We start from the raw sequence: 12,993 nt of genomic DNA, 5'->3' as shown, positions 1-12,993 counted from the left end.
AATTGATGTTCAGGCTCTCAGAATGGAAGAAAATGAGATACCCGCAGGTTCCTGTTCACAAAGCCGCGGACATACACAGGTGCGCCGAACAAAAGGTGTGGACATGTACGTAGGTTCTCCAAAAAAAAGTGCAGAAATAAAGTACACGCACTTTCATGCAGAGAAAAGCACGCACGTGGGAAATCTTATGGTTAGTCCATGGTATTTAGTCGGATATTTTTGATCCTATGGTTTTGGTACGTGGTTTTGCATCTAAAGTATTAAACCCAGGTTTTTGGTCCCTAGTATTGGATCTCTATGGTTTTGGACCATGGTTTGAGTAAGGCCTAGACTATAAAAAGGAAAGGAGATCATTTGGCTGGGGCAACTAATGTGTTGAATATCTTGAAATGAGCAAGATCTGAAATACTGGTGATCGGTTGGTGAGTTATAGCTGGACCTGAATGAAGGAGAAACCTGAGCATTACAAGCCAGATCTACTGATGGGTCGAGATTTCTTTGGCGCATGATCAGATTTGTAAATCTGATAATCTGGGGTATAAGTGAAGTCTGATAAATTATCTATAAACGCAGGTGTGACACAGTGTAGACATGGATACCCGCAGGCTTGACACAACGCAGGCGCGGATACCCACAGGTTTGATAGAGCATAAGCGTGGATACCCGTAGGCTCGACACAGCACAGGTGCAGATACCCGCAGGCTCGGCACAGCGCAGGTGTGGATACCCGCAGGTTAAACACAGCGAAGGTGCGGATACCCGTAGGTCAAAGAACTGAATACTGCGGACGTATGCAGGTTTCTATTGGTGAAGTTGCAGACTTTTTCTTGAAATATGTTTTAGCTACTTTTGTCTATTACTGCAGTATTCAGGGTTCTGAATTGGTGTCTGGTTACTGGTACTATGTTCTGAGAAGTTATTGGTTGATTCAGTATTTGTACAAGGAAGTTGGTCAATTGCAGATCTACTTTATGTTTGATTGATGCTCATGGATCCAGTCTGAAAATTTATGAAACGTGGTCCCTAGAAGGAAAGAGAAGGTTGTAGCCTTCCGCAGGATGACACCTACGTACTAGTACATCAGCTAGTACAAGAGCTAAGGGGGTGGTAACTCCCTTCCAGTAGCAGCTGGAAGATGAGTGAAGTTTGGAGCATTCAGTAGGCCAACACCTACGTACTAGTAAATGGATCGGCTAGTACAAGAGCTAAGGGGGTTGTAGCTCCCTTCCAGGAGAGTCTGGAGAATGAGAGAAGGTTGTAGCCTTCTGCAGGTAGCATCCTGTGTACTGGTATAAGACTGCACCAGTACAGAACTATTGTAAAAATAAGTTTCTTATTAAAAGAAGATTGAGATGACTTGCAGCAGGTGGTTTTCACCCACATTGGGTTTCCACCTTACATCATGGTGTTCATGTGTGCTTCTTGTGTGTGATGATCTATTCTATTTTACTGCTCCTGTTTACTGTTCATATGGTTAGTAATGTTCTGATGCACTCATTAAGGATCAACTAACTGAATCATAAGTTTACTGGATATACGCTTGTTGCTTTACACACAGTTGCGTATACACACAGTTTTCCTTAACTGAAGTGGCATATATAAATCTTAATATGGAAATGGAAAAGTTATATTGATTTGATAATACTGATTCACCCCCCCCTCTCAGTATTATTTCCAACATTATTCAGCGCATCCTTCATATTTTTTAGCGTTGCAGCTGGATGTGTCATACAATACTTAATATACTAGCTAAGCACTCTATCTTGCAATGATGTGACTAGCTATGCTTTCTTTAGGTCATCATCTGTTATCTGCTATGACTTCCACAAAATATCTACTATGAAGCAAAATTGTTGAGGGTCTTTTGTCCCCAGACCCTTGAATATGGGCATCTTCATAGCATTCACCATATTGAATAGTGGAGGTGGAGGTGGAGGCGGAGGTGTAGGTGTGGGTGTGTGAGGTGGAGGTGATGGTAGAGGTGGAGTGGATGGATGTGGTATTCTTGCAATACCCTGATTTACTATCTGCAGCACACCTTGAGGTGTCTTCAAAGTATTACTTTCTTTGTCACTATCAGATGCTCCCAACAAAGGATTGTACTCATCGCCTGAATCTAGATCTCTTTTGAATGGTTTTCCACTTCCCATAGTATCTGTCAAGTCTCGACTAAACATCAATTCAATGGAATAACCTGTTTCTCACACAATAGCATTTTAATCCAAGTTTTCAGGGACTTTAGATACTTACCTCTTGGTCCTTTGAAAAATCGATGTTCAACTTCACTATAACTAACGAATGTGTCGATTGTGAACTCAATAATGAATGCACCCAAAATACTATCGATCCAATAATCAAGAACCCTCATGATCATGTTTTATGAACCTTCTAGGCGCCTTAATAGCTCTCGAGTCCACACAATAGGGTTATCCAACTTCCACGTACCATGACTGTCTGTGAACTAGACAACTATTCATATAACTTGCATGGAAAAGAGTAGAAGAAAATTTCATGTTCTTCTGTATATAGGTATCTATTCAACCACTCCTCTTTCGATAGGCGTAGATTCTTGTTTTCATAGCCTACAAAATTGTGCAGCTTCCAATCTATCCACTTTTCATTCTCTTTGTTAGTCGGTATCCACTTATGTCTCATCACATATTCCTTAGGTAGATCTAGGTCTCAACAACAAAACCATTTGTTGGCTTAAGGGGGCTTGGACCAAGGTTTAGAGTTAGCTATGCTAACCAACAAAACCTACACTACCGACCCTTTTTGCAGCAAACCACATAGCGCACATTGCAGTCTCACCCAAGGCAGTATAGAGGGATGCTAGAACTAGGTTTTTGCATCCCAAGGACTACATGATGTGTTTTTTGCAGATCTAGGGCTTTGTTATGACCTTCACGAACCCTAACCCTTCAAAACCGAAAATTATAGTAACTAATAGATAACAGGTCCAAACTCTTCACTAATTGTTCTAAATATTCATAACATCAAGTAGTTAAATTGATCCAGGTGGATATTGGTGGCCACCTGCCAAGTCCACCTAGACCCCACCATTGTCCTCTTGACATTTTTAGTTTCCTAATTATAGCACAATTTACTATTTTTTAGCAGTTTTCGGGTCTAAACTTCAGGAGCCGTTTTGAGGCCCTAAACGATGTTTTTTGGGAAATCCCGCTTCTGCGATTTTTTAGATAAAAAATCGTTGTTTGCGTTATAGTCCTCAGAAAGATCTTTCAAATCATGCGCGTAAAATGGAGATCGTATGCCAAAGTTACGAGAAGTTGATGTACCAATTTACCCAAACGGGGCCCATAGTTTGGCGTTTTCATCTTCTAGGTTAGGTTTTGGAATGTGAAGGTTTTCCATTGTTTCTCAACTATAAATAGGCCCTCGAGCCTCATTGTAACACAGTTCAAAACAGTTCAGAGGCATGTAGCCGACACATCTCTTCTCAGAGATAAGCTACCATCGCCCTAGCTGGGTTATTTCTATTTGTAAGCATATTTCAGTATTCTCCATTAATGAAATGAAGTATTAATCTCATGGTTATCGCATATTATTATTTCTGTTGCATCTCTGTTTTTATGGTTATCGCATCTCTGTATTTATGGTTATCTATGTAATCTATTGCGTTCCTGCTTAAATCCGGATCATAAATAGATCTACCTCTTTCGCGCCTCTATTAAGTATTTTTCATGATAAATTGCAGTAAACAGAATGAATACACAGTGAATTCAGAAGTAAACAACAACACACAAATGCACAGATAATGCTCCAAAACAACCTTTATTATGCTCATATCTTCAATTATAGACTCTTTCAACCCTACGCAAACAACTGCAAGGGCCTACACACTCAGCTATAGGCTTACCAAGGTCTCTGCACACACAATGCAGGAGCCTTTCCCTTCACCTAAGTACAAAAAACATACTTCTCTCACTTAGATCATTCACACACAGATAGATTGTTATCTTTCATGACTCTCTATGACTCCTTTTTATATCACCTTCTATTACAATACCATGGTCCGCAAACCATGGGTCGGTCACAAAAAAAAATAACTCCTAACAAACTAAGGGGCTTTGACCTTCCCAAATCCCCTTTGACTCCAATCAACCTACGCGCTTCGCTCCTCAAAATACGGAGACTTTACAATAATAACAAAACTTTTTACAAAATTGACCCAAGGGACCCTATCCCAACAACTTGGAAGTATTATCACCTTTCAGGATCATGGCTTCTCTCATAATGAGGCAAACTTACATTTTCTCTAATTTCTACTCACTTGTATAGGTGGATTTAAGAGAAAAGTAACATGTGTGAAAAATGGAACATTTTGCAAAAAAATCAGTTAAATTTTCTTTTATAAGATGCTTTCTAGGATTATACCCAACCACTTTATATTCTCTAATGGTTGTAGCATCTTGTTCACATGGTCCTTTTTGCTTCTCGAGTACATTCCTCATTGACATAGTGAAACTTGAAAGCACGTTCTCTAACTAAATAACGAGAAAATAGTCATCTTTAGATTTTCCCCATCCTACACTTGTACTTAAATATTTCACTAAAATTTCAAAAATAATATTTTTAAATATTAAATAAATAGATCTAGTTCATGGTCTAGAGTTAGGTAACGTAAAATTTAGACTGATCATTCTAATGAAATTAGGTGAAGGAACAACCCTTCTAGATAGGGTGAGGCCTTTCATCACCTTAATGAATGTAAGCGCCTTTCCTTACCACAATCCACTTTAGGTAAGTGAAGCTTCTTACCTTGTCGGATTGAATTTGGATTGAAAGATATGCTCCCAATTCTTAGCTAAATAGAGTGGGTGATTACTAAAATAGAAAATTTAGGGTATACCTTGATCTAGGAAAATGTTTTTTTGTCTTTTACTTGTGAAAATTGTTAGGTTATCCCATGCTTTCTTAGCCCTAATCTACTAGTTGGATATATGTGCTTATTCTAGTGACATCAATGCAACTGATTTTCTCTGTGAGAGGTGTACCAACTCACATGCATGAGTCGTCTTCTTGCAAAATCACTATCTCAATCATTATTTATTTGAGTGACACCATGATAAAAACATTTCGATAGGGTGGGTTGAAGATTTTGATTGATTTATAAAAGGAGGTTTTTGAGAAGCTTGTATTGAAATCTCATGGCAATCTACTTTGAAAACCTACCTAACCGATGAGATGGGGGAGAAAATTCTACTATGTGAAGGGACGTAGAATCCTTGGAAGGATAGAGACAACAAAGATAGCCACCATGCATTATAATGATATTGACTAGATCTCTTATTTGCACCTAAAACATCTATCATCATGGTAGACAGGAAAAGAAAGGATATTTATCATAGTAAAGTTGCAATTCTATGGTTATGTAATAGAGGTTCATTAATAAATTAATGACCAAAGTGAGGGAAAATCCTAATATAGGTGATCCATATATCATATATACTTGTTTAGATAATCTTCGGCAAAATCACATAACCAATCTTTTGTCGACGCATTTCGAACCAACCAGTGTGGTTCATCGTCAGGACAAGTTGAAGAACCAATCCGGCTTAGCTTGATTAAATAGAGTGTGCAGAGACTCCAACGGCTATAATGCCAACGGCTAATTTTGACCAAAGGTCCTAGTCAAACCACTAATAATATTATTAAAATTCTTAGAAATTTATTATTATTAGCTTATATACTAAGAGAGTTCCTTTGTTAATATGAGTATATCTAAAAATGAATAATATAATATTTATATAATCCATTTTTTATTATTTAAATATAATGGTCATGAATAATCGTTCATATTTAATTAAATAATCTCTATGTATTATTATTCAATGTTATTTAAAACTATCATTATTCTATGTCTAAGAAAGTTTAATTCACATTTCACAAACACTTGTAATATTTACTTATTTATATATTTGTGCCCCATAGTGATGTTGATCTTTTAGAGTATAGAAGATATTCACTCACTCAGTTTTTACTGTCATATGACTTCCATGATATAGGGAGAGGTTTTTGTCTGACCTCCATGTATCACTATTTTTTTTCACCATGTTCTCCATCAATGAAAGTGGGAGCATTTTTGGGAGTCATTAGAAGGGTGATAAGAATCCTAGTACACTTATGTATTGACCTTTCACTAGTTTCGCGAATAATAGTGAGAAGTGCAAATTCTTTTTACTATAGTCATGAAATTGACTAGGTAGCTTGTCACTAATAAAGCTAGTTATTTTCTTTGTTGATCTAGTAGTTCATGCAAATTCCAATGGGAGAGGAGCTTAAAGTAGTTTCTCTTGGTTAAGGGTGGGTTGTAGCAATGACAAGTATCAATTTTCGTCTAGTTGTTTTAGAGGGTGGCTTGCAAGTTTGGGTAGATATTGATTACATTGTTGTGTTATATGGGGATATGTTGCAGATGTTCACTTCCATTTTGTTATTTGAGATTAAGTTTATAATATTGAGAAGATACATTCACAAATATGTACCTTATATCTCCATTGAACAGATAATCCTAGTACCCACCATCTAGTCCAGATAATCCCATTTAATCATTAGTGTGAACATGCATTTTATTTTCATTTTTTCTTTACAAATATCTTAAATGCAAAAGGATTTATCATCCGTGATAGGATTTTTTCATTCCGAATATTCTTTAATTGCAACAATAGGATGTTAACTGCCAATGATTAATCTTATCCTCATTGAGGCCATTGCTCCATGAAGTGATATAATCTCTTGGCTATCTTCTAATAATTAATTTTAATCTAAATAATGATCATCGACGCAACATACCTTGGTTCAAGAACTTTAGGAGGATGACTTACACCAAGAGTTGTAGGTTGATTATCGAATCATGTGTAGTAGCATAAGAAGGCATACACAACAAATGTTTGCATTGAATTTGATTTGAGATAAGACATCAATCAAACCAAATTCAAACCTTTGGTTGAATGAAACAAATGTTTTAAATGACTATTTCTATCCTCGTTCGTCACGCAGGATGATGCTACAACTCAACTTGACCTAGAATTTTTTGTCCTTCTATTTCTTGTAGTTTTGAGGTCCTTATTACTTTGATAATTGATAGGTATATCCTATATGATTTATATGTTGTGTTATGTCACTTAAATTGGTTCTTTCTTTAGATGGGCCAATAATCATTGTAGTAGGGTGTGAGAACCTCTTTATTGTTGTATCGCATGCTTCAAATCCTTTTGTATCGGGAGATCATGTAGAGCTATTATCTAGAAATTATAAAATTAATTTGTTTGGTTTGTGTTTTTAATTAATAATATCTATATATAAATTCATGTTCTACATCAATTTGCATCTTAAATTCATTAACACTCTATATTTGTATCAAGGTGCTCAACTTTACTATGTATGAAATTTCTAAAAAGTCATTCTCTCCCATTGGTTGGCTTCATTTAAGCCATGGTTCTCATTCACATGGCATGGATTCAATGAATAAGGTTTATTAAGTTCATATGATTATGAGGTGTTGACCTCCTAAATACCCTATCATTATGGGCATCTTGTTGTATAAGTAAAATTTCATGAGTCCCACTTTTGGAGCCTAACTGGGTGAGACATGCAAGGAAATTTAAGAGCGTTCACAAATTACTACATTTGGTAATGGTTGGAATTTTTAGGCACAAAATTATCCTCAATGTAATATGGGAGATTGAGAGAGAGCTTGATTTGTTAGACATTCTTTTAACCAGAATACAATTGAAACTCATGCTATGCTTTTGAAATTTGTTATGTTATACTCAATGCTGCAAGAGAGAGAAAGTTAGAGACTGAAAGTATCTTGATGGGGGATAAAAAGCACACAATTTTTTTGTGTTGTGTGAAAATTGCTTGATATCTATGCACAAGAATGGAAGCAAACTATTTTTTCATAACTTTGAGTTTCTTTGAAAATTCAAATAAGTTTTGACACTGTTAATTTCTTTATTAACATTATGTGGTTAAATCTCAAGTAGCCCCAAACGACCCATATTTTGTTGCAGTAAATATCCCATCAAGACTTGTTTGTGTTGGCTTGTGTTATATTATTTCCATGACTACCCCAAGCGCGGGGGGGTAGTAGCCCCTCTGCACGAGGTCTGGGGCAGTGCCACGACAATTTTTTTTTAGACCCTATATTAGGTGGGTAGACCTACCTATGGTTTTTTCATGGATTTCGCACATGGTTTTGGGCACAATGGTTTTCTATCCATGGTATTTTGTAGATCCGATCAAGGGAACTACGATTATGTTCTATTCTAGGGTTAATGGATTGGGGTTCTTGGATTCCTCGACATGTATATATATGTATTATAAAATTGAAAGGAATATAATGAAAAATCAATCTGGTAGTCCCATTTTTGGGATCCAAGTGAAAATCTATGTGTGTATTTGTTATATGTTTTATGCTCTCACCATTGTTTATTTTCAGTTTTTAGAATTTGTATGCAGGTAATTTCTATACAGGGTCAAAACCTACATTTGGTATCAAAGCTATTTTGGCTTCAAGGGGATGCCTTTGTTGTTGGGGGATTTTGCTCGAGCTTGTGGTCGACCCTGTTCAGTGGGAGATCTGTGAGATCGATTCTTGCGGTGAAAGAAGATGGTGAGCAGTGGAAGGATAGATATTGAGAAATTTAATGGTCAGAGTTTTGAGTTGTGGAAACTCGAGATGGAGGATCTGCTGGTGGATAAAGATCAATGGATCACAGTAGACCCAGGTACTAAACCAACAACAATGTCAGCTAAAGACTTGGTGAAGTTGGATCGAAAGGCATAGAGCACAATATGATTGTGTGTCTCAGATTCAGTATTGTTGAATGTACAGGGGAAGCTTCGAATGAGGCTTTGTGGGACAAGTTTGGGACTTTGTACCAATCTAAGTCTCTGGTGGATAAACTGTTCCTACAGAAAAAGCTGTATAACCTGAGCATGAAATATGGAGACTCGATGATAGAGCATATAAATGCATTTAATACTATGGTAAGCCAGTTCTTATCTATCGATATTAAAATTTCAGATGAAGATAAGTGCATCAATTTGTTGTGTTCTATACCAGATTCATGGGATAGTCTGGTTGTTGCAATAGGTAGTAATGCAACTACCTTGCAGTTTAATGAAATAGTCTCATCCTTGTTGTCATAGGATATGAGACGGAGAAATATGGAGGGCTAGAATGGTGATGTCTTGTCTTACGAGGACATTCCCAGAACATAAACAAAATAAGTCCTGGAGTGGGAGATCTAAATCTAGAGGGAGATCTAAATCTCCAAGAAAACCTGTAAAGGAGTGTTGGAAATGCAGAAAGGAAGGGCACTTCAAAAAGGACTATAAATGTAGATCTCCTAAAAAAGGAAAGGGATATGATGATGCTCCTTTTGCAGAGGCAAAAGCCACCTAAGATGAAGGTGGGGATGTGTACTTGGCTTCTTCTTCAAGTACACATGTAGATCATGAGGCATGGTTGATTGACTCAGGTGCATCCTTTCACTTCACTCTCCATAGAGAGTGGTTCTGCGAGTATGAGAAATATGATGGTGGTGATGTCTTCTTAGGGGATGACAAGAAGGCTGGAATCATTGGTCACGAAAAAGTCAAGTTGAATTTGAAAGGTGGAAGGATTAGAACACTTTCGTGTGTTCTGCATATTCCTGCATTGGCCAGAAATCTAATATCTGTAAGAAAGGTGGATGATGCAGGTGTAAAAATGGTGTTCGAGAAAGATACCTGCAAGATGGTTCGGGGAGCACTGGTATTGATGTAGGGAATTCGGATTGGAACTCTATACAAGCTTCAAGGTAGCACTGTTATTGATGGGTACAACAATTTTGTAGTTCCTGAAGGTGGAGCATAAAATCTAGTGGTCTTTGGAGAAAACACCATGCTATGGCATCAAAGGCTTAGACATATTGGAGAGAAGGGCCTTCGAATACTTCAAGATAATGGTATGGTAGAAGGTATGAATATCTCTATGGATTTTAATTTCTGTGAAAATTGTGTATATGGGAAGTAGAATCAAGTGATTTTCTCCTCTAGTGGTAAGAGGGTGAAACAGATATTAGATTTTGTGCACGATAATGTGTTTGGACCCATGTCAATTCCTTCAAAGGGAAATTCTATGTACTATGTATCATTTATAGATGACTTCTCAAGGAATAGATGGGTATACTTCCTCAGTAAGAAATCTGAAGTCTTTGACAGGTTTAAATAATTTAAGGCTCTGGTGGAAAACCAAACAGAGAAGAAGATAAATATGCTGAGGACAAATAATGGTGGAGAGTTTTGCAAGAAGGAATTTGAAGAGTTCTGTAAGAAGTGTGGTATAGCATGGAAGAAGACTACTCCATACGCACCTCAACAAAATGGATTTGTAGAAATAATGAATAAGACATTGATGGAAAGGGAAAGAAGAATGCTCAGTGGTGCTGGGTTAGGAAAGGAATTTTGGGCAAAGGCAGTCGAGACTGCATGTTACCTTGTCAACATATCACCTTCATCGGCATTGGAGGATAAGACTCGACAAGAGGTATGGGCTGGTAAGAAACCTTCTTTTTCACATCTGAGGGTATTTGGATGTGATGCATATGTACATGTTCCAAAGAAGAAAAGAAAAAAGTTGTATAGTAATCTGAAAAGTGCATATTTAATTGGGTATCAGGATGGTTTAAAACATTATAAGCTTTGGAACCCAGAAACAAGGAAGGTTGTGTACAACCGAGATGTGGTGTTTAGAGAGGTGAAAGATGTCATTAAACATGAAGTCCTACCAAAGGAACCTGAGAAGATAGAGTTTGATATAAAGGAGGAAGAATCAGGCTCTACAATAGAAGAGGAATCACAAGATGAAGAGCCACAAACTCTAGATGTGAGAAGATCAGTGCGAGAAAGAAGGAAGCCATAAAGGTATAGTCCATCTTATTTCTGTTCAAATTCTTCTTTATCTATTATTGATGATGATCCCAGAACTATGAGGGAAGCAGTAGATTCAGAGGATGGAAAGCTTTGGAAAGAGACCATGGTTGATGAAATGGCATATTTGCACAGAAATGAACCTTGGGATCTGGTGGAGTTGCTAGCTAGAAGGAAAACCATTGGCAGCAAATGGGTGTTTAGGCAACCCTGATTCCCAAAGTCCAATGGAGTTAGCATGGTTCAGGTACTAGTCTCTATGCTTGCAGAAGAGTTTCAGGGGGGATTTCGAGACTGAGGTGTCCTTTATTTGGAAATATTTGTTTGCAAGTGAAAGGCGGTCTAAATCTCTGTGGGGAGTAGTAATGGGCATAATATTTAGTGCAATTGGGGCTTCCATCCTTGGTTCTTGTGGATTCAAGGACGGGGGCAAAAAAATTCAGGGAAATATGGAAAAATTGGATTATCACAGAGTATTTCAGGACTATCAGACAACTTAACTTACTAAATTACTTAATTCTTAAAGCAATTTAGCTTAGGTTTGGTGTGAAAACAGGGTTTCTCAGTCAAAAATAGGCTAAATACCTAGTTTTGGTTATCTAAATGGATTAATGGTACTGGTGCACTGTTCGCAGGGAGCGCACGAGTCTGCAATGGTAATTTGGAGTTCAGAGGCTGTGGAAGGTTGACGTTTGGTAGCAGGTTGAAAACTCAAACGTACTCAGTGCTTGCATGGAGAATAGAAGGTTTTTTCTTGGTAAAAAACAAAAACAATGAGTTTTTTCGATTTTATCTGTAAAGTCAATGATTTTGTCGGGTATGATGGGAAAACGGCAGTTGGCGCCAACTGACGGAGGTGACATTTTATCGTGTAGTGAAGGTGGTAAGCGGAGGCGGTAAGTGGAATCTATCGCACCGCTTTTAGGGACTTGGCGGTATTGGGAGAGGTCCGCCTGATGCCATTCATCGGGCGACACGTAGTAGCGGGGTGAACAGTGAAACCGCTCACATCGGGTGGGTAAAGGTTGACATTGGAGGCCGCCCGATATGAGCAACAGCTGTTAGATCTAAAGGGGTCAGATCGTACGGTGATCGAGATGTGATTTGGTCAAGGAGTTAATGGAGGGGCCCGATGGGATTTTAATTGTGGGTTAGGGCGGCTTAATGATGTCGGGGGTGAGCTGATTGGAGGAAGGTTATTAATCAATCACGGTTTGATTAATTAATCCTTTTTGGTTTGGCGGGGGGTTATGGCTCTTAATTAGTCGCGGATAGACTAATTAATCCATTTAATTATTTACTATTATGGTTTATATTTCAAACCATGGGGCGGGTTATTTAACATTTGGGATCTTAATTAAATATACAGGAAAGGGGTGTATTTTCAGGAGTTAAATATAATAAAAATAAAAGTGAATATGAAGTGGAAATGGGAACAAATTGTGCTAAGTATAATTTTGACACATTTGTTCATGCATTTAAATCTACACATTATAACTTAGGCTTAATGCTCTTTTATGGGTTTTTATGTAAACAAAAGGGGTTTTAGGTAAGATTTATTACTTTTCCTAGGTAAATGGTAATTTCACCTTAGGAAAAGGGATTTTTAGGTGAGATGAATGTTTATGGAGGGAGTGAATGTTTGTAAGGGGGTTGTAGTACTTAAACCTTATAAGTTATTGGGCCAAGGGTCCGGTCCCTCCAGAAGTCATAGAAATGCTCTTAGTCCCTTTAACTTAAAGTTTTAGGCACTTTGATTTTTGCTTGTGGGAAATTAGTGAAAAAGTAAAATGAATAGGGGGAAATTAATCACTTGACTTTGTAATTGTTCCATTGTCATCCATACTTTAAATGACATGATTTTATCCAATAAATCACCATAATTCTGCAACCATCCAACTACTTACCCCTCTACACATCCTACCATTTTTTCTACTCTTTATTAGGGTGCACTTAAGCTGGCAAACCCTTATCAAACTTTTTTTCTTTTACAATAGAAATCTATCTAAGTCTATCCTTATTACATCCAAGGGCTCAGATTAAACTGTT

Source organism: Pinus tabuliformis, chromosome 2_2, assembly GCF_031772625.1.
Source record: "Pinus tabuliformis cultivar Carrire ecotype Pingquan chromosome 2_2, CPIR1, whole genome shotgun sequence".
NCBI lineage: Eukaryota > Viridiplantae > Streptophyta > Pinopsida > Pinales > Pinaceae > Pinus > Pinus tabuliformis.
Note: the sequence above shows the minus strand (reverse complement) of the source record.